The 23,416-nt window shown below is 33.9% G+C and overlaps 1 protein-coding gene across 1 annotated transcript in view; it reads right to left on the minus strand.

The window, feature by feature from the left end:
• LOC114333031 (protein expanded) overlaps window positions 1–7,888 on the minus strand; it is a 197,575-nt gene extending 189,687 nt beyond the window's left edge. The window contains exon 1 of the mRNA XM_050649110.1: window positions 7,578–7,888. The gene's annotated coding sequence lies outside the window, so the exon portion shown is untranslated. The remainder of the gene's footprint in view (window positions 1–7,577) is intronic.
• Window positions 7,889–23,416: the final 15,528 nt, after the last annotated feature.

Below are 23,416 nucleotides of genomic sequence, written 5' to 3' on the forward strand. Positions count from 1 at the left end.
ATATGTAAATATTGTCTATACATAGGCCAGTAACGGACTACATAATATGTAGTCTATACCTTTTGGAGTATATTTTTAAGCAATTACTTAAGTAAGTGATGAATTCGACCCAGTCCCGGCGCTAGGGTATAGGGTGCCTGCCTACAACATTAGCCTAGGGATGGCAACGATACAGGGTGTCCAGAAACTCTACCGACAAACGAAGACAGGAGATTCCTCAGATAATTTTAAGATAATTTAACCCAATTCACCTAGTCCGAAAATGCTTCCTAAGGGAGCTAGAGCTCTTTGAAGATGGCGTCATGTAATTAGTTTTTCTTAAATACCTCCAGAACGCTTCTATTTAGAAAAACGAAAATTGGTATACATATTTACTTTCCAGAAATGAATCGATTTCATCCATTGCGAATTTCAAGTACAGGCCATAGGCGTCCGTTTTGGGTAGGGCAACGGTTATTTTATCGCCTAACTTTTTTGTCTTTAATTTTTAAGCATTTTTGACTCTGAATTATTTAATTCTGAGTTATTCTAGTACTAAAAGGTACTCTTAGTTTAAGTCGATAGGATACACCGTTTTCTATAAAAATCGATTTGAAAATTTTTCGTTTTTTGAATTTAAAATAAAAAGAATAAAAAAAACTATTTAGAAAGATGAAAACTGGTACATTTATTTATATTCCAGAGATTAATCGATTTCATTAATGGCGAATTTACAGTACCGGTCATAGGCGTCCGTTTTGGGTAGGTCAACAGTTCTTTTATAGCATACCTTTATTGTCTTTAATTTTTAAGTATTTTTGACACTAGATTATTCAATTATAAGATATTCGAGTACTAAAAGTTACTCTTGCTTTAAGTTGGTAAAATACATCGTTTTTTTTTAATTTTTTTAACTTTTTTTTTTCAAATTCCCAAAACTAAAAACTTTCAAATCGATTTTTCTAGAAAACGGTGTATCCTATCGACTTAAAGTAAGAGTACCTTTTAGTACTAGAATACCTCACAATTTATTAATCCAGTATCAAAAATGCTTAAAAGTTGAAGACAAAAAAGTTATGCGATAAAATAACCGTTGCCCTACCCAAAACGTACGCCTATGACCGGTACTAGAAATTCGCAATGGATGGAATCGATTCATTTCAGGAAAGTAAATATGTATACCAATTTTAGTTTTTCTAAATAGAAGCGTTCTGGAGGTATTTAAGAAAAACTAATTACATGGCGCCATCTTCAAAGAGCTCTAGCTCCCTTAGGAAGCATTTTCGGACTAGGTGAATTGGGTTAAATTGTCATAAAATTATCTGAGGAATCTCCTGTCTTCGTTTGTCGGTAGAGTTTCTGGACACCCTGTATAATATCGATACATTAAATATATCGATATGCATATGTATTTTAAAATTTAATCGATATTCAACATTCGATATATCGGAACATTTATCGCAACATATATCGATATTTGATATTCAATGTATCGCCCACACAGGATTAATATACCATATTGGCACGTATGTAATATTTTCTAGGACAAGATATTTTGCAATATTTTAAGTTTGTATACACCACTGTGATTTTTTGCGTAAAAGTTCACCCCCTTGTTCTTTCTCTTTGTTGTTTTGAGTCCAGCTAACGAGTTTGATTTTATTGGAAAACTTTCTTCTATCATTACCTTAGTATTTCTACAACTCTCGCCAGTGTTTCTTCTCCATACCTCTCATTTTCCTCAACGCTTTTCTTTACCTGGATGTTTCCTCTTGTAACGTTGTTATCGAAAATATTTTTTGTATTCCTTCCTATTCTGATCATCCAATATATTAATTATTTCTTTCACTCGTGAGTGTTTTCCTTTACATTTTCATTTATTCCTGTTTACATTTAGCATTTGGTTTAACAATAAACATTCTTCTTCTTTTGGCATCCTAAGTAACCCTGAATGAGTCTATGCCTGTCTGGCTATGTCCTTCCATTCATATCTCTCTTGTATCTTTCTTCTCCATTGTCTTATGTTCATGGTTTTCAGGTCGTCTTCCATCTTCCATTATAATGTTTTTAACAATAAACATAAAGAAAACAAAAACCGTGATTATCACTAAGAGGGGTAAGTCGTAACAAAGATCCAGTTAAAAAAAAATAAAGATATTGAATGTGGACGAAGATTTAACTCCGAAGTCAGAAATTCGACCAAGAATAGAGCAATCAATAGCAGCTTTTTGAAGATGAGGAAATTTCTGTGTAACCAAAGATTCAATCTGCAAATCCGATATCGGATGGTAAAATGTTATATCTACTCTATTCTTTTTTATGTGGTCGAAAGCCACATTCCGATTCTTCTTTATCTCGAAAGCTGGAAGCTTTTGAGATGTGGCTTTTAAGGAGAATTTTGAATATAGATACCATGGACCAATCATATTCGAACGAAAAGTCACAAGTTGGAAAGTGACCAAAACAACATGCACTGCGCTATCTCGCACTACACAGCCAAGCACGCATCCAGGTGTTTTGAATATGTGTATAACACATGCATACTACCAGTTTGTACCTACGGCTTGGAGACCGTAGCCCTTACCAGAAAAGCTGCTAAGAAACTAGAAACAAGGCAAAGAACAATGGAACGAACTATGCTTGGAATATCACTGAGAGACAAGATTAGAAATAATACTAAGACGTAAAAATAAGACAAGATAAGACGTAATATCGTAAGATAGAAGACGTAAGAAATAAGACGTAAAAAGAAGATCAGGGATATCGTGGAAGAAATTACAAAAATGAAATGGCGCTGGACCGGTTACATAGACATTTTCATTGGAAAACTTTCTTCTATTATTCTCTTCATATTTCTACAACTCTCGCGAGTGTTTCTTCTCCATACTTCTCATCTTCCTTAATGCTTTTCTTTACCTGGATTTTTCTTGTTATGGCAAATATTTTGTTTTGTATTTCTGTTCTGCTCATCCAATATATTAATTATTCCTTTCGCTCGTGAGTCTTCCTTTGCCTTTGTATTTTATGATAATCATTTCCATTCATTTATTAATATATTCACCAAAAAGGGAATTAAAAATATAAACAGCGTACCTAGTATAATTTAGATCTCCCAAATAATCCGTATTTTTGAGCAGTATTTTAATATTGTGAAGAGGTCCAGGAAGAAGAAAATGCTCCTGGCTGAAGAACGTAACAGACTGTACAGGCATGGACACACAGTCGATACTAAGAACCGCTCAAGATAGAGAGCAATTTGCTGTAATTATAGCCAACCTTCAGTAATGGAGAGGGCACCTTAAGAAGAAGAAGAATAAGGTCAGGAAGAATGGGAAATGAATGCCAAATTGGCAAAAGGAAATAAAAAGGTGAGAAATCTAAGATCACTGATGACATCTAAATAATATGTACCTATCGAGAAAAACAAAGTTAAGGATATACATATAAAACGGTAATAAGCACAAGATATGTATCATCATTCTCTTTGCCTTATCCCTATGCGGGGTCGGCTTCCCTAATTGCATTTCTCCACACAATTCTATCTTGGGTCATATCAATGTTAATCCCCTTTACCAACATATCCTGCCTTATCGCCTCCCCCCAGGTCTTCTTTGGTCTTCTTCTCCTACTCCTTCCAGGAATCTGCACTTCAGCTATTTTTCGTATTAGGTGATTAACGTCTCGACGTTGAACATGACCAAACCATCTTAACCTATGCTCTCTCATTTTGGCATCAATTGGTGCCACACCTAGACTCCCCTAATATACTCATTTCTAATTTTATCCTTCTTTGTCACTCCACTCATCCATCTAAGCATTCTCATTTCCGCCACATGCATTCGTTGTTCCTCTTTCTTTTTCACTGGCCAACATTCAGTTCCGTACATCATAGCCGGTCTTATGGCTGTTTTATAGAATTTTCCCTTCAGCTTCATTGGAATTTTTCTGTCACACAACACACCACTCGCTTCTTTCCACTTCATCCATCCAGCCCTAATTCTACTGCATGCATCTCCATCTATTTCTCCATTACTCTGTAATACCGATCCTAGGTACTTAAAACTATTGCTTTTCACAATCATTTCACCATCCAAAGATACCATTTTATTTGTAATAGCTCCATCTTTAAATGAACATTCCAAATACTCTGTTTTTGTCCTACTAAAGGACAAGATATGTATAGTAGTATATAAATATAGGACAGTAAGGAAAGATAATACAGTAAAACCTGTGTTAACGGCCACCTGCCAACATCGGCCACCTGTCCTAACGGCCAGTTTTAAAAATTTCCCAAACCAATTACAGTAAAACCTGTGTTACCGGCCACCTGCCAAAATCGGCCACCTGTACTAACGGCCAGTTTAAAAATTCCCCAAACCAATTATATCTGGACTACAAAAACTGGCAATACCGACCACCTTTCTATATCGGCCATTAGCTTTTTCATTTTTAGTGGCCGTTACTGACAGGTTTTACTGTATATGTAGACTACAAAAACTGGCAATAGCGGCCACCTTTCTATATCGGCCAATAGTTCTTTCATTTTTAGTGGCCGTTACTGACAGGTTTTACTGTAATATGTATAGTAGCGAAACATGGATAACGAAAAAGCAAATACGGAGAAATTTAAAAGATGGGAAAGGAAAATACTCAGAGCTATATATGGAGGCAAAAATACTGGAAGGTGCCGAACAAACAGGAAGCTAGAGGAACTGTACCTACCTATTACGAACCAAACATCAATCGCTTCATAAAGGCACAGAGAGTGCAATGGATATGGGGCACGTGATGAAAATGGAAAGGAAGATGATGTCCCAAAGATTATCCTAAAACGGGGCCCAATCGCTAAAAGAAGAAAACGGCGACCCAGACAAACATGGTTTGATTGCGTACAGGAAGATCTCAGAAAAGAGGGTTGCGAAGAAAGAGCAACAAATAAGAAAGAATGGAGGAGAATAGTAAGTCAATTTAGTAGGTAAGAAGCGTGATTGGACAAGAAGTCACCCGACTTGGTTAAGTATGTATTTTATTAATTGTATTTTACTGCTAGGCCTTCAAGTCCTTTTGAGCTTTATAAATAATAATAATAATAATAATAATAACTTTACTTTACTGCCTTTATTGACTACAAAAAGGCCTTTGATTCAGTGCCGCATGAATGGCTTATAGATATATTGAGAATATACAAAGTCGATGAGAACATAGTGACTTTTTTAAGGCATAAACTTAATGACAAGTTGGAAGACTAAAATTTACCTCCAAATACCTGGTGAAAACAATATCGAAACGGAAAATATCGCAATCAACCGGGGTGTGTTTCAAGGAGACTCGCTGAGTCCATTGTGGTTCTGTTTAGCTATGAACCCCCTATCATAGCTATTACACTCCACTGACTCAGGATTTAGCATTAAAAACAACAATACTGTAGTAGCGAAGCTTAATCATCTGATGTATATGGATGATTTGAAATTAATGGCTTCTACTCTAGACAAGTGCCGCGTTTTAAATATAGTCAGATGAAAGGTACAGCTCGGTGGATTCGATATGCAAAATGGCCAGAACATCGAGGCCATGGGTGAAAACGATATAAACAAATATCTTGAAAGATGAAGTTTTCGATCCTAATAGCATTATTAATAATATTTAGAAAATATTAAAATATTACTAAAAGATTTTTAAATCGAAAACTTATTGGTCCATTTCCTTGGTAACACCTCCAAGGCTTCTAAAATTTGCAAGCCAAATGGATGCTGAAGCGAAGAAGACAAAAGGGAATTCAAAAAACTTACAATTCACGACCCCGTCTGTTCAGCTGGTAAATTCCAACAGAAAATGGACCTAGTTACTCGAAGGAGTAAAGACTAATATAAAAATAAAATAAAAATTTTATTTTTAATTCAGTTGCAATGCGAAGGCAAAACAATCTTATTTTTCAATTAGAATACGGAGCGCAGTCCAGTCCCTTGAATCGCGATTTTCGGCTCTTATTGGAGCCTCATGGAGAACAGGCCTACGTTCTTTCCGATGAGGCTCCAATAAGAGCCGAAAATCGCGATTCAAGGGACTGGACTGCGCTCCGTATTCTAATTGAAAAGTAAGATTGTTTTGCCTTCGCATTGCAACTGAATTAAAAACAAAATTTTTATTTTATTTTTAAATATCTTGAAACTTACGAACACACCTCACAAAGGCACAAAAACGCCATCCTAAAAGTGCAGTAGAAAGAACGACATTACCACGGAATCTAGGAGGAAGAGGACTTATGGATATAGGTGAGCAATTAGATAAACAAATTGCTAATTTAAGAACTTATTTTCAGATGCAAGTTGAGACAGCTACTCTACATCGCGCTATTTGCGCAGTAGATGATACAACACCGATCAAACTGAGGGAACCAGAAATGCGCATAAACCACCTCACTAAAGACGAAAAAATGCGCACCTGGATGGGTAAACCTCTGCACGGGCGACATCCCAATGAGGTCAGCCAAGACTATGTTGACAATACAGCGTCGAACATCAGGAAAGATGTTCCCTGAAACGGAGGGTTCGTTACTGGCCATTCAGGATCAGGATCAGGTTATACCAACCAGAAATTACCTGAAATATATCTTCAAAGACCCTCAGGTTCAAAACGACAGATGCCTTATATGGATGTCAAGCCCAAGAAACCATCCAACATCTTACAGGGGGCTGCCAGGCATTCGCTGCAACTGAATACAAGGAACGGCATGACGCAGTGGGAAAAATCCTTCATCAAGAGATAGCTATCAAGCTGGGACTTCTCCAAACGGACCATCTCCCATATTATCAATACGTCCCTGAGAGTATGCTTGAGGATGGCAACTACAAGCTATACTTACTGGGACCGCACTGTGCTCACAGACCAAACAGTGGCACATAATAGGCCAGATCTCGTACTAGTTAATAAATTAACAAGACAAACAACACTAATTGATGTGGCGATACCTAACAACAATAATCTACGTAGTAAATTTACTGAAAAGATCGTCAAGTACAGAGATCTGGAAATTCAAATACGAAGACCCAGACGATACCTATTATTACTACTCCTACTACTGGAGTCATTCCGAAGAACCTCCTCGAAAGCATAAAAAGGCTGGGTCTAAATGAACATCTTTACAAGACCATGCAAAAAGCTGTACTACTCGCAACGGTCAGATGTGTACGAAATTTTTTGGGAGATACACCTGCATACCAAGTCACCTAGGGCTCGATAACACGGAAAGAGTCCCACCAGAGCTCAATCCTTTTGATACCGTAGATATCTGGGATGAGTCAATTTTCCCCTTAGATGGAGTGTGAGCCGTATGGCTAAATCTGGACAATATCTATAATAAGTAGTTGATATTCGGTCATTCATATCTTTATTGTGTCTTATCAATTCCCTTCATCAAAAACTGTTTTTGAATAGTATATGACTCAAGTCAAGGCTACTACTGTTTTTTAATACTGTAGGTTAAAACATTAGTAAATAAGAAAAAAAATGTATAAATATTGACGACTGTTTTGAATTTAATCAATATACGATCAACAAAATAAATAAAAAATATTTTATATAATAAAACTTTGACCTACCATGTGTTGATGTTAATTTGCAGAAAAAATTCTAGCTGGTTGCGCATAACTAATTAGTTAAATAGAAATCCAAAAAGAAAATTCAGTCACAAGTTGGAAAGTAACCAAAACAACACTCACTGCACTATCTCGCACTACAGAGCCAAGCACGCATCCACGTGTTTTGAAAACTCAAAAAGACTTATCCCGTCAACCGGCAAAGGTATTCTTCAACTAAATTCCCTATTTCAACTCTGCAGCGGTCAGGTACAATATCATTGGAATGCAGTGGACCAAGCAAAGACTCGACGCCACAGCACTGGTACTTCCAACGCTGCCTACTCGATTGTTGCGCGATTGAGAGGTACACTCGGAACGGCAAACTCACTGCATGTCAGAGCGCTAAGATCATGCTGGGGGCTTCGGAATTTGTGCCAGGGAATGTACTAAACTCAGGTGTGTTTGATACCTGTTTGGAGGTTACATTCCTCAGTGAGAGGAGAAAATGAAAATAGCCTCGCATTGGGTACGCTCGCGTGGATGTACAAATTTTAACACTTAATTGTAAAAAAAATCATCAATGCATGGTATTTAAAATCAATAACGTTTTTGGAAAACATGAGTTTGAGTTTGTTGATAAATTTTAACTTTATTTTGCTGCACTGCTGCATTTCTCATGTGTTTGGTTTGATAAATCGGACCAATAAGATCTTAGCGCGCCAATTCATGAGGACGATGATGCTGAGTTTGATACTCAACAGCTTGAATTAGCCTTTTAGATTGTTTAAGTTACCTAAATATTTTTATTGTCAGAATCAGAAGTGTATTTGTAAATATGGTTTCTTTTCTATAGGTATTAAATTATGAACAGCCACCATAATTACGAAGAGTCAAACAGGAACGCAGAATAGGAAAATGCTAATTTTCATTTTTCATATTTGAAATGCACTGCAAAAAGAGATACAGATACAATACCAAAAATTTGTCGAGTTTAATTATACGCTCACGCTTGTTTAATATTTTTTACTAGAATGCACATTCTTCAGAATATTTTTGTCCTATGTACTTGTCATAAAATTTACTGCATGACATATTATTATGTTCAAGTTGAATTTGCACATAAACAAGGCTTCCACAACGCATTCTTCCATCCTCCCCTGATCGTCAGACCACATTTTTTTAAGCTGTGAAAAAATTCTTTCCATTGGCGCTGGAGTACCAGGTAGGCACATAACAAACTCGACGTTTTTTTTAATTCGGCATTTTAATGCTGTTTGTAAAAGTGGGTGAATATTTCACATTTCTAGGAGTAACTAGCTTCATTAGAACTTTGGAAGACGCCTTTTGCTAATAACACCTGATCAAATAGCTCATCAATCATTATTTGGTTTTCGATGGAGGTTTTTGCGTTTTATTTATATTGTCTGCTGTTTTTTCGATTTCATTCCAATTAAGCTCATTTTTCAAACAGATCCACCTAAAATCTTCGGATCCGCCGAAGCTCATTCCCACAATTCTAAATACGAATTGCAGCGGTCATAAAAAGCCTGAAGCTCACTCATCAAGTTTTCGACATTTATGGAATCTTCCAATTTATTTAAGAGTTGTTTAGCTGCTTGTGGAAGAAATTTGTTTTTCATCTTGTTTTGAAAATTAGTTTTTAACTTTGTCAACTCTATGCCTACATCTGTCGCAGTTGAGTTAGTCTCTCCATAGACTAAGTAAATGGTTTTGTTAAATACATTTTTTAACTGTCCGAGCACAAGCCAAAAGTAAAGTGCTCCAATTTCTGTTGTGAAGAACTGTCACAATTTGAGAGGGCAGTTTACTTGAGCAAGAAAATAAGATTTCAGATCTTCGTATAGCTGCATGATCTTTTCCACAGCTGGCAACAAAGACAGAAATCTTGTATTTCCATATTTCACTAATTTTTTATACTCGATGTCAACTGTCTCACAAAACTCTTTTAAGTTTGTACGGTACATTTACAAACATATTTGTATATTTTTATAACGATAGCCTCTATTTCGGTAGGAAGATCATCAATTGCATATTGGATTGTATTGTGAACGATGTGTGCGCTGCAACCCATGTCTTTTATGTTAACGCGAGACCTTCCTTGAGCCTGGAATCGACGTTGTTGGTGCCTCTCTCCTATTCCAGTTATCACCGCAGCAAGCAGCCACCTTGTTTTCTTTTTCGTGTTTTTTTGCCAAGATTTTTAGTATGGTATAACTAGACCCAAACCCAGACATCCAAAGTGAAAGTTATCCTTCAACACCAAATTATTGTTCTATAATATGGCCCACATATTGTTCAGTAAAAATTACATTATTTTGAGCGTCGGGTTTGGGGGGGAGGTGGGGGAGAAGTTGGCAAATTAGTAGTTTTTTACGTTTTTCGTCAATATTTCTAAAACTATGCGGTTTAGCGTGAACAATGATATATGCAAAAATGTTTTACATCAAATTTTAAACAAAAAAGGTCTGATACATAATCCTCCTAAAATAACGGTTCCAAAGTTACGGCGGTAGTATATTATAATGGTACAAAAAGGCCTAACCCCTTCATCCAAAATAAACGTTTTCCTCCAACACCAAATTGTTCTATAATATGGTCCATATATTATCCAGTAAAAAGTTACGGCATTTTGAGCGTGAGTTTGGGTGGTGGGGGGGGGGGGGGGAAGTTGGTAAATTAGTGGTTTAAGTTTTTCGTCAATATTTCTAAACCTAAGTGGTGGTTAAGCCTGAACAATATTCTATAAAAAATGTTACACATTAAATTAAAAACGAAAATTTTACTGTTGGAGAGATATTCATGCGACATTGTCAATAGAAAGTTCACAGTGGGTTTCCTCGTACCAGAGATTTATAATGGCCTAAGCCTGTAAAAGCCTTTTGAAGGTGGTGAGGTTGACGTTCCTTCAAGGGTTTATCAGTAATATACCACCGGCCATTGAAATAGCATATAATATTTAGAAAACACAATCCTGTTAAAAAAAAATAGTTTCCTCAGTAATAATAAGTATTATAATTTGCCCAAAATATGTAAAAATATGGAAAACCTCCACTTTACACTCTCCGTAACTCCGAAACCGTTGATTTTAGAACAATTATGCATATAATCTTTTTCGTTTCAAAAAAGTGGACGGAAAGTCCTCTAGAAAAAACCGAATCATCTGCGACTAATCGGAAATTTTAAGCGCACTCGACTGTACTTTGGTTTGGTAAGATTATTTCATGAATAAAACTGTATTTATAAAGAATTTTAACTTATATTTTATTGATATCTTCGTCTGAATATTTGTCAAACTGTGCTGTTCACTTTGACAATTTGAAAACCATAAATTATGATAAATGTCACTGAATGTTTATTTACAAAAACTTGAATTTTTTATGTAAGTATTAAACAATAATCTATCGAATATCACAAGGTATTAAGAATAAATAAGAAAATAATGCTCCAATTTGTTGCTCAAATTTGTTTCCATTCGGTAGTGATGAGCAAAACAAGAACAAGACTAAGGCCAGGCTAGTCTTGGTCTTGGTCTTGTTCTTGCAAGCTTGGTCTTGGTCTTGGTCTTGCAGCTAAAAGGCAGTCTTGGTCTTGCACTAGCCGGTCTTGTTCTTGGTCTTGCTGGTCTTGCTTTTTTGGTAGTAATAATTTGAACCAAACAATTTCGAATAAAATGTACATTGAAATAAATAAAGATGTGAAGAAAGAAACTATATTTTTTGCTTTAAAATTTTAACAGAATGTAGAATGTAGTTTCAAACGGATACCAATTTTAACATTATACATTCACCTAATGACCTATCTATTTCTCTCTATATAAAGAGATTAGAGTATATTTTTATAATGGTAATGTTTATCAGTAGGAAAAACCTGCATTTACAAATTTGCAACCCTTGTTGCAATTGCCGGCCTTCGGTTGTGTCACGTTGTGTTTTGCATGCTGCCGATACCTGCCGCCTGCCTTCAGACCACGTCTTGAGTCTGGATTACTGTTTATTGCCCCTGTATTGTAATAAAATGTTAAAGAAAAAGAGCTTCTTAAAGGCAAGCGTCCACAGACCCGCATCGTACGCATCGGACGCATCGTACGCAACGGATTTTAGTTTGCCTTGTACAGAAACTTATGTAACCGCGTCCACTGATTCGCATCGTACGGATCGCATTATCGATTGTCAAACTAAAATCCGTTGCCTACGATGCGTACGATGCGGGTCTGTGGACGCTTGACTTAAAGGTGCCACAAATGGTCGGGGACCTTCAATTCACGGATTTTACGAAAAGGGATAAACGGTTTATAGTTGTTAACAGATAATGATCTGCTCCTTTCACTCGAACACTGTAGTATTTATCCTACGAGGGTCAAATTTAAGAACATAAATTAAATTTTTTTAAGAGAACACAAAAATCAAATATTTTTTACTCTATTTCATCATTACTTAATATAATTAACTTTTTTTATAAACTAACTAAAACATACTTTTTACTAAATACTTACATATTTACCGTACCTATTTATAGACCTAATACTATAACATAATACCTAAACCTAATGGGGAGTTATAAACGCTTAATTATGTAATTTGTTATCTTGCAGTTCTTTAATTTTATTTAAACTACATTGCTCTCGTAACACGAGTTATTCGCACTTTTTATTTTCACATATTTTTGGATTGAATACCCATTATGACATTTAAAAAGTTGAAAATATTCGGATGTGGGTAGTAAAAACTAGAATCTAAAACACACTGAAATGATGCGCATGCATTTCAAGTGCGGCACATACTATTTGTAGTACTGGCCCTTTCTGGGGAAAACCTAGATTATTCCAAATAGTTTTCAACTATGAAATCAGTAAAATTATTTACGCGTTTGTCATCCGGGATGTTCACAAATAATTCGGTGCCACTTCGGTATGCGGTCTACCGTCTAATATGTGGTCTACGGCAATTTAGCTGATTCGGCATGCGGTCTACGTACAAAAACAAATTAGAGAAACTATTACAAACATTACTATTTTATTATATTACTTAAAAGTTAAATAATCTTTGAAATAAAGTCATTACTACTTAATTAGGAATGCAAAAACAAATTAGGGAAATTATGACAAACTCATTACTATTTCATTATATTACTTAAAAAGTAAATAATCTTTGAAATAAACTCATTACTGCTCAATTAGGAATGCAAAAACAAATTAGGGAAATTATGACGAACTCATTATTGGTCAATTACGTAGTGCTTATACTAAAACCTTTAATGACCTATTTTGGTATAAAATGAGCCCCAAAATGAAGATTGATTTAGTTGCAAACAAAATGTTGCTAAAAGAGTTTTATCAAACTGTCATTTCGAGCGAAGCAGAGGCAGTAGCATTTCTACGAGCGAACGGTTTATTACAAAATGTTGAAGACGCTGAGCCGTGCCACCGATGTGGGGCAGAAATGGAAGAAAAGCGGAAACGAGATCGGGGTGGTGAATATAGACCAGTTGTCCAAGGAGAGGATGCCAGACCACAAGATCAGTTAGGCATGGCAACCGTTTTTTCCATTTCACCGACTTAAATGGAAAAATTAACTGCAAGTTAACTTTATGTCAAATTTTGGAATTGATGTTCATGTTCATTTTGGAACTCAATTTTGACACAGTAATGAAAGTAACGGGGAGAGGAAGTGAAGCTATAGGGGACTGGTACAGCATGTGTCGAGAAGTCTGTTCCTCTGTGATGTCAGTGAATCGCCGTGGACAGCTTCGAGGTACGGAAGAAGACCCAATCCAAATTGACGAAGCCAGATTTGCGGGCAGAAGGAAATACAACAGAGGACGAATATTAAATAATAATAATAATAATAATAATAGCTTTATTGCCCAACAGTTTCCCATTTACAGGACAATGATAAAAATATTACATAATTTATAACACCTATAGGTAAGATTTAAGCAGTAGTACCAAAAAAATAACATTAATAATACAAGTTAGACTAAAATTAATATAAATTCAAACCGAAAAAGAAAATAAATTAATAAAAAAAAATAAAATAAAAAATTAGTGCTTATTTCAGACACTCAATAGCTACTTTTATAAAGTTCCTTTGAGAACATGAAAAAATGTCACAATGCTTACCAATAACATTAAAATTTCTACACATTACATTAATAGGAGCCTTACATAGAATATTTGTACGAGCTCTTGTACACCTAAATAATACATTTGTTCTTAAATTTGACCTTGGAATATTAAAATTAATGTTTTGTAATATTGAAATACAATCAATTGCATTATTAACAAGTTTGTACAAAAAAATTAAAGATGCAACTTTTCTTCTTAATTCTAAACTACACATACTAAAACGATCACACAAGTAATTATTATCTATACCTCTAGCCGGATAAAGACCATTTACTTTAAACATTAAAAATTTTAGAAATTTTCTCTGAACGCTTTCAATTGCAATGTTATGACAATCATAGAAAGGACTCCATACAATACTGGCATATTCAAGTTTAGAGCGGACATAAGTATAATATAGCAATGTTAATGACTTTATATTATTAAATGACTTACAATTGCGAATTAAAAACCCATAAGCCTTCAACGCTTCAGAAACTTTAACACACATATGTTCCACAAAAGTGAGTTTTGTGTCAAAAATTACACCCAAATCCTTAACCGTGTTCTGCCTTTCTAATATTTTATCGTGACAACTATAGTTAAATACAAATAAACTTGATTTCCTAGAAAAAGTGACTACTTTACATTTTTTTGTGTTAAGTTGTAATTTGTTGCTGTTGCACCAATTTTCCAATATTTCTATATTCTGCTGAAGTTGGTTACAATCATCCAGCTCCCTAATAGTAGAAAATATTTTCAAATCGTCAGCAAAGCCCAATCTTTCGCATGAAATATTTTCAAGAAGGTCATTAATAAATAGTAGAAAGAGCAATGGACCGAGATTGGAACCTTGAGGCACACCAGACGCAGCGAGATATTTTTCTGAGGCATAACCATTATATGCTACAAACTGCATCCTTCCCTGAAGATACGATTTTAACAATAAAAGAGCACTGTCAGTAAAACCAAATGTTGAAAGCTTGCTAAGTAATACTTCATGATCAATTCTGTCAAAAGCCCTCGAAAAATCGGTATATATAACATCAACTTGGCCATTATCGTCAATAACTTCAGAAAGATATTGGGTAAAATAAACCAAGTTGGTTACAGTTGATCTTTTATTAACAAAACCATGCTGATGAGATGAAATATAAAGTTGAACAGAAGATAAGATCCTATTATATAATACGATTTCGAAAACCTTTGAAAAATTAGATAAAATAGAGACAGCTCTATAGTTTTCTATTTCTGACTTCACCCCAGCCTTAAATATCGGACACACCCTTGCTTCCTTCCATAGTTCTGGATACTTCATTTTTTGTATAGATAAGTTTATAATCTTGGTTAAAGGTATGACAAATGCATCAGCGCAATCTTTAATAAGAAACGAGGGAATCTTGTCAGGGCCTGATGTCATCTTATCTTTTAACTTTCTGATAGCAGCATTTATTTCATCCTCTGTAACCGATTGAAAATTAATTGATGTCATATATGGGTTTATTGGATAATTGCAACCACCTTCATCATCAGAAACTAAATAAACACTACTGAAAAATTCCGCAAAAGCATTCACTATGGCTTGCGGATCTTTGTAATCACTTCCCTCAAAACTCATGTTTCCAGGAATTCGTGATGATTTATTTCTAGAGTGAATGTAAGACCAGAACTTAGTTTTGTCTTGAGAAATATTTGTTTGAATATCCTCCAAGTAGTTGTCATATGCCACCTTGACCTGATATTTTATTAGTCGTCGTAATCTTTTAAACTCAATAAAATCGGAATGAATCTTAGATTTTTTATATTTGCGTCGGAATTTAACTTTTAGTTTTATGTTTTTTATAATCTCGGAATCAAACCAAGGTGGATATTTATGAGCATGATTTTTGTAAACCGGAATATGCTTATCAAAAATGTCATAAATTTTATTATAAAAAGTTTGTACAGCAATATCTACTTCGTCGCAGCATTCGATAAAACTCCAATCACTCTGTAGGATACTTGAATATAAGTTAACAAAATCTGCATTCCTAAAATTATAAGCTTTATCAAGTGAATTTGGAATAAACGTTACTTCTTTAGAAAATATGTTGTTAAAATTTATTAGTAGAGCCGGATGATGATCATCCTCAGCTACAAGAGGCAAATCATCGTGAGACACAGTACATTTTATATTGGATGCTATCAAATCAAGTATTCGTTCAAGTGTATTTTTTATATTATTATATTGATCCAAGTTATTAGTATTAAATAAATTTAAAATTGCTGCAGTTTTTCTATCCGATATGTCATTCTCAATAAATTTAGGCGCATTAAAATCTCCCAAAATAATCACAAAATTATCATTCAAATAATCAAGTTGCTCTAAAGATTCAAAGAAAAATTCAAAATCTAATAAACTTAACTTATCAGGAATATATAATACCATTACATAAAAAACGATATACCTTATGCTGCATTTAATAACTAACATATCAATTAATGGAAACTGAAGATCAAATGGTGAAGTATCCATTACCTCGGACTTTATAAAATTTTTTATTGCAAGCAAAATGCCACCGCCTTTTGTTTTATCCACTAAATCAAATTTACGATCTTTTCGATGTACATCGTAATCATCAGTAAATAATTCATTACTGGATACTTCCTCATTTAACCAAGTTTCACTTATAGCAATTATATCAAATTCAGAAACACTAACAGCAGCCAAAAAAGTCTTCAATTTACTGTTCAATCCACGCACATTTTGATAGTAGCATAATAAATCTTCTTTACAAGTTGAAAAGCTGTTGGGATTGTTCAGTTTAAATTTTGGACTATTCTTGGCACACCATTAATATACTTTATTCGGAAGTTTTGTTGGCCGTCCGAATTTTTTACAATAAGTTCCTCTTTTAATTTTTTATAATGTGTAATTTGACGCGGAGTGCGATCACTCGCAACAGAAACATTTTTATAATTTCCATTCCTAAGAACTTTTGAATTGCGAATTAATTTTAATACTTGATTTTCATCGCGTAAAACTACTTTGATCGGTCGAGTTCTTCCATCAGAAAATCGACCAACCCTAAATAGCCTCAGATTTGAAATATCAAATTGCGGATCTAAGAGATTAATAATTTTATTAACCTCCAGCTTATCATTAGCGACTTCACCCTGTTGACTGTGATCTGGAACTCCAAAGATGACCAAATTTTTCTTGCGTCTATTTATGTCGTTAAGTTCCTCGATGACTTCTTCTAAATCCACCTGCTGTGTACTAGGTTGTATTTTCACATTTTCAGCTTTCAACTCTTGAATATCATTTTGAAGTGATATAATTAATTTTTTCAAATCGCTTATTTGATTGCCAATTACTCTACAACTTGAACAAGACCAATTATATCCTTTATCCATTAAATGGAGACTATCCAGCAGAATCAGAAGACAGCGATGCTGAAGCGGAAAATAATCGGAATCATGGACGCCGAATTGACGGTCCGTGGGTCTTCGGATTAAAGAGTAAAGAGGAGGTCCGATATTTTTATGTTGAGCGAAGAGACAGAGCGACCCTAGTTCCCATCATACAAAGGGAAGTTAAAGCTGGGTCAGTAATTCACTCGGACGAATGGCCAGCATACGGCAATTTGCGCCAATTAGGCTACGTGCACTCAACCGTTAACCACCAGGAAAATTATGTCGACCCACAAACAGGAGCACATACGCAAGGGATAGAAAGATCCTGGTTGGAGGGTAAAATTACGATTTTGAAAAAAATGAGAGGTGTTCCTGTCAGTACTTTGCAGTCCCATTTGGATTATGTTGCGTGGAAGTTTCTACGAAGGAATGTAGAAGATAAGTTTATCGCTTTTCTGCACGATGTTAGAGATGTATATGTATAAACCATTTAAAATGTTTATGTATTGTCAGTTGACCCTACAAATAAGTTTTTCAAAGATTATTTAACTTTTAAGTAATATAATAAATTTGTTTGTAATAGTTTGTAATAGTTTGTAATAAATAAAATAATATATAAATAATAAATAAAAAGTTTGTAATAGTTTCTCTAATTTGTTTTTGTACGTAGACCGCATGCCGAATCAGCTAAACTGCCGTAGATCGCATATCAGATGGTAGACCGCATACCAAACTAGAAACTCTGCCGTAGACCGCATACCGAAGTAGCACCAATAATTCAACTTCCAACTTTCGTTGATTGTAAAAAATTAATCCAAAAAATAATTTTAAAAATTTCCCAGTATCGGAATTTTTGTCATTATATTCAGAAACTTAATCTAAGCTTTGGATTTTGCGATACCAAGCTTGACACATTACAATCGACAACCAGTTATTTTTTATTCAGGCCCACAATGCTTTCACAGCATTGTGAATCCCTTTTCAAAATCTATTATGATATTTTTTGTATTAATTTTAAATTTAACGACCTACATTTTTCCTCGATTATGCAAAAGGAATTGAAAATAAGTGTCAGTATTTTTATTAGACAAAAAAGCGAAAACTACTGGTACATAAAGACCGTTTTTAATTGCATTTTTTTTAATTGATTACCCTATCTACATATAATTACATTTTTTTGTCTTACAAGTAATTTCAATTGTCCTTGAACTGTCGCCGTTTGAAAACTTGCCTTCTGGACACTTTGAAGGATGAGAAAATGCAAACCGTTTGACTTAATCAAAACGACTTAAAAATATAACCAAAGTATTATGTATTTTAAAAATTCGATATTGTTTAAGGTTTCTTACAATGTCAGTATATATTATTGAACTAAAAAAATAAAGTTAAATAATAAAAAACAATTTTTCTCAAAAAAGTGCAAGAGTCTTGCAGGTTGGTCTTGGTCTTGCGTGGTCTTGCAAGGTTCGGTCTTGGTCTTGGTCTTGTTCTTGCAAGCTTGGTCTTTGTCTTGATCTTGCAACCAAAAGGCGGCCTTGGTCTTGGTCTTGGTCTTGGTCTTGCTGCAGGACCAAGACCAAGACTACAAGACCAAGACCAGTCTCGCTCATCACTACATTCGGCAATAGTCACTCAAGCCCTGCGGGCTCTCGTGTCTATTGCCAGGCAACAAGTTTTCGAAAAATTGTCGCAATATTGTCAATTTATTCTCACTCTCTTGTGATATTAATGTTAAAATTTAAATTTATGTTTATTTATTTTTTCATTAAACTATTTTTTTAAATAAATATTCTGGAAAATATTTATATAAATTAGGAAGATAGGATAGGATTGCACTAAAAGTGAAATAAATAAAAAAAATTAGACAATTTGTTTTATTAACAATGTATTAAATAAACATCTACAAACTACACTGATCACAAAAAGTATCGTATAATTTTTAAAACAGATAAAAAGTTTTATTTTTTTTTAATTTTTAGCAGAATATTAATGCTTGGCTATCGTCTCCTTTAGGTATCTACAAACAAACCCATAGCATTTCAAGTTGCAGCGTGCTTTTACCGAAAAAACAAACGGTAAACAAAACGTTGTTACAGGAGAATATTTATTTTGGACATTTGTGTTAGAGAATTTGAGCTATGCACTATGTCTGTTTGAATTTTCAATGAGGAGATGCGTTCTTACAAAAAATTAGTAGTATAACGTCAGAACAAGCAGCCCAAATTGTAGGTTTAATTGGAGATAAACGATCGCAGCAATATCTGGCTGATATGTGAATCCACTAGAGTTGCACAAGTTTGACTTGAATGTTTGAACTTGACTTGAGTTTGACTTAATTTCAAGTCAAACTCAAGTCAATCCTTCTGACAAATAATTCAAGTCAAGTCAAACTGGTCAATCGTACAGGTTTGAAAATTCAAACTGTTTGTCAAACTAGTTTGAAAGAGTTTGAACACAGTAGATATACTTTTTTGTCGAGATTGACATGTTAGTTGCCAATTAAGATAAGAAAATTAATAATACAATGAGTGCCACATAAAAGTAACTTAATACAAGAAGCGATTATAATCAAAATAGGGTCGTAAATTTAAATTTCTTGAAAATTATTCCTGTATGCTTAGAACTGCTTGCTGGCAAGTTCCGTTTTATCGATATAACTTTGGGTAGGTGAAGGTAACACCATCTTTAGCATAGGTGAAAAACTGAAAAGTAATTAGTATTTGCTTAGTAAAAATTTTTTGTAACGGCATGCGTTTTCGCGGTACAGGGCGTTGGAGAACAAAAAATTTTACACATTTTTTACGATTTTGCCGAAACTACTGGCAACATCGTATATTATTCGTTATACAAAAATGTTTACTAAGCAAGTTCAATTATTATTTTCCAGTTTTTCACCTATGCTAGAGACGGTGTTACCTTTTTCTGAAACACCTTTCTGATTCAAACTTTCTGCATTCAAACTCTTTATGATGACAGAATCGAACAGCGTGAAGCCAGTGGGACCATATGAAAACCCATGTTACCGGAAAGTCAAGAACTTTGTCAACACTTTAAATAAGTAGTACAACCTGGACCTATATTGTCTAAACCTTCTGGGCGCTCGGTAGAGCGCATACAACCGAGTTGAGTGACGCATGGCCCCTCTCAGCAAACGTCTGTCAGACGTCATCCTGCCGTATGAACATTTTGGTTCTCATCTCGACCAAAAAGGAAATACAATTATTGATGAAAATTTGGAAAAACTTAATTTTCAGCACGCTGGGGAGACACTTGCCAAATAGAGTTGCACAAGTTTGACTTGAATGTTTGAATTTGAAATATTAAACGGGGGTCTTACAACTTGTAATATGAAGAAATGAATCTACACGGATAGTTTGACTTTCTGTCTGAATAAAGCACTTATTACTCCAAGTTCTCGTTAAGGGAAAGACGCAAAATGTCGCCTGTCAAAATTTTCAATGTGTTTTAAATTAAAACTTTTAAATGTAGATATTCATTTTTTTCGAATCCTGAGAAAACTAATAAGTACTCTTGAAAAATTTAAACGCAGAATGAAAGATTGCGTTATTACCGAGGGCCGAAAGTCCCTTAGAATAAACAAAAAGTTTCTTTTGAATGAAATATTTGCAATTAAAAATAACAGTAAATTTCCCTGTTATGTTCACCCCTGTAACTTATTAAAATAAACATTATAGAAGTTTTCAGGGATGTTCGTCCCTCAGAAATAATGTAATATTTCATTCTGCATTTAAATTTTTCAAAAATACTTATTAGTTTTTACAGGATTCGAAAAAAATTAATACATTTAAAACGCATTGAACATTTTGACAGGCAACATGTTACGCCAATGTTCTTAAGGGTTATAATTTATAATAAAAAATGACTATTGGGCTTTTCAATAAACAGCTCAAAATAAAATGATTTGGAATTTTTATGACTTTCTTTTATTAAAAAAGGCATTTATTTATCTTAGGGCCAGTTCCAAAAACATCTGGTACCAAGATGTACCAAGTTCCCTCGAAAACACCACAATACAAAAGTATATGGCAAAGGTTATAAACCAAGGCCAGAATCAGAACAAAAAAAAGTATTGCTGTATATTCTTTGGTATTTCTTTAAAATTCAAAACTAACCATAGGGTTTTATATCTACAATTTAAAATTTTTTTCGGATAGAAGCTACAAATGTTGGGTTTAAATTTTAAAAAAATTAATGTATAAATCGAGGGGTTCGAGCGGAAAACCGATAACTAACAAAACCATTGTTTAGAGATAATCGCGATAAAAGATTTTTGGAAGTTTGAAGAAGATTTAAAATCGTCATAGGAAGTTTTATCAAATATTTGTTATAGCTAAATGGTAGAGAATTTAATATTTAGTTAGAATAATTTTAATAAGTTTAATTTATAAAAACGTCTTTACAAAAAAAATAAAACGTGATATTTATCGGGTTTTACCTCGTTGAATGAGTATAACATTTGACTTTATTGGTTTTTATTTTGAATTTTTGTACATAATTATAAAATAAAAGTGAATTGTATATTATTCCAACAAAAATAAATAAATCTGCATTCTTTTTAGAAAATTAAAAGGTAAAATGTGTTTTCTTCCGATTCTTCTCACATCATTACGTCTGGAATCTGGAATTCGATCTACGATATAATTACCGGTTTTTAAATTTGTTATTCAAGCATGCACCTCTTCTGGAAAATATTTTCTTGGCACATGTTTATCAAATCGGTTTTCTTTGCTTCACTTATTGGAGAGGTACTTTTATACAACTTTCGTAAATTGCCCGGAGTTGGTAAGTCTGTAGTTGCTTTTTGGGATGAAATTTGTTTTAGCCTTTTAGGGCGTAGAGTATGAGTTTTTTTTAATTCAAACCAATATCTTCTGATATTTTTATTAACTGATTACCGTTTTCCGCTATTGTCCTCTTTAGAATATCATCCAGTAGAATTACTGTTAGCTACAGCATTTATTATATCATTTGAGAATATACACAGCGTTTGTTAAAAAACTTTTGACACACTGGTAAGCTAGTGGAAAGAAACATTTCTTACTAAATGTTCGTTCCTTTCTTTGGGAAGTTTTAGGGACAAGTCTTGTCCAAATTAGTTTAACAGTTATATTGTGCAAAATAAAAAATTTTCTAGACTAAACTACTACTACTAGATTCCAGTAATTTCTACAGAGTTTCAGTAGTCTTCAGACAACTTTTCAGTACACTTAAATTTAAATTTACTACAATTGATTTGCTGTGGTAGCTTGGAAGCTCTGAGTTTGTTTTTCATTATAAATATAGCCCCATTCTAACCGCTTTTTTGTTTTCGTAATATTTAATGGTCAATTTACACCATCTTTTGCTGGGTTTTCGTAGGAAAAAAGTGTGCTGAAATTTAATAAACTATCATATTCTAAAATTCTTTATCGGATTTTCGCATGAATATATTTTGTCAAAATGAACAATTTTGTAATCTTCATCTCCAATAAAATGAATTATCAGTTTTTAACTTAGAAATTTTTCTAATAAAATTAGTAACTTTACACAGGAAAAAGAAGATAAATGATTCTACCGGATTCTCATATTAAAAATATGTTTACAACAAAGTATTTTTATCAGTAAAGGTATATATCGGGTTGGTGTTATTTGAAAATATGAGTTAACGGTTTTTACCATGTTTGGTTTTTATTAGTTATTGTGCTTAAAAATGTTAATATCAAATAATAACATTTACCAGTGGTAGGAGACGTGTTTTTACTACAGCAGAAATAAAAATACCGGATTTCATAATTTTGGTAATTATCGGGTTTTCGCTCTAACCCCTCGAAATATGCATTAAGCTTTCTTAATTATCCTAACTAGCGCGTTTATTGGGTTTTATTTGTCTGTCTGCTGTTTAAATATCATATCAGCTAACGGACCGTTCAAGTATTACGTAACGCAGTTTGGGGGGGGGGGGGGTCAAAAATCTTCAAAAATTGCGTTACGCAATAGTTAAACTCACATAAGCGTGCGTTACGTAGGGGGGGATAAAAATCTTCAAAATCGCGTTACGTAATACTTGAACGCTCCCTAATACATTTCTATGTTTATTGAAATTTGTCAAAAAAAATTTTTGGACAAAGGCGTAGGCGGTCTCATTTAAAATTGAAAATAAACACGTTGCGTAATATTCAAACTTTTCAAACTGTTTGAAGGTGTTTGAATTCAAGTCAAACCTACACATATCGAAATCAAGTCAAGTCAAACTTTTTTATAAAAAAAGTTTGATTTTCAAGTCAAGTCAAGTTTGTTGAGTAAAATCAAACTAGTTTGACTTGATGCATCTCTAGAATCC

Source organism: Diabrotica virgifera, chromosome 4 (assembly GCF_917563875.1).
Source record: "Diabrotica virgifera virgifera chromosome 4, PGI_DIABVI_V3a".
Classification (NCBI taxonomy): Eukaryota; Metazoa; Arthropoda; class Insecta; order Coleoptera; family Chrysomelidae; genus Diabrotica; species Diabrotica virgifera.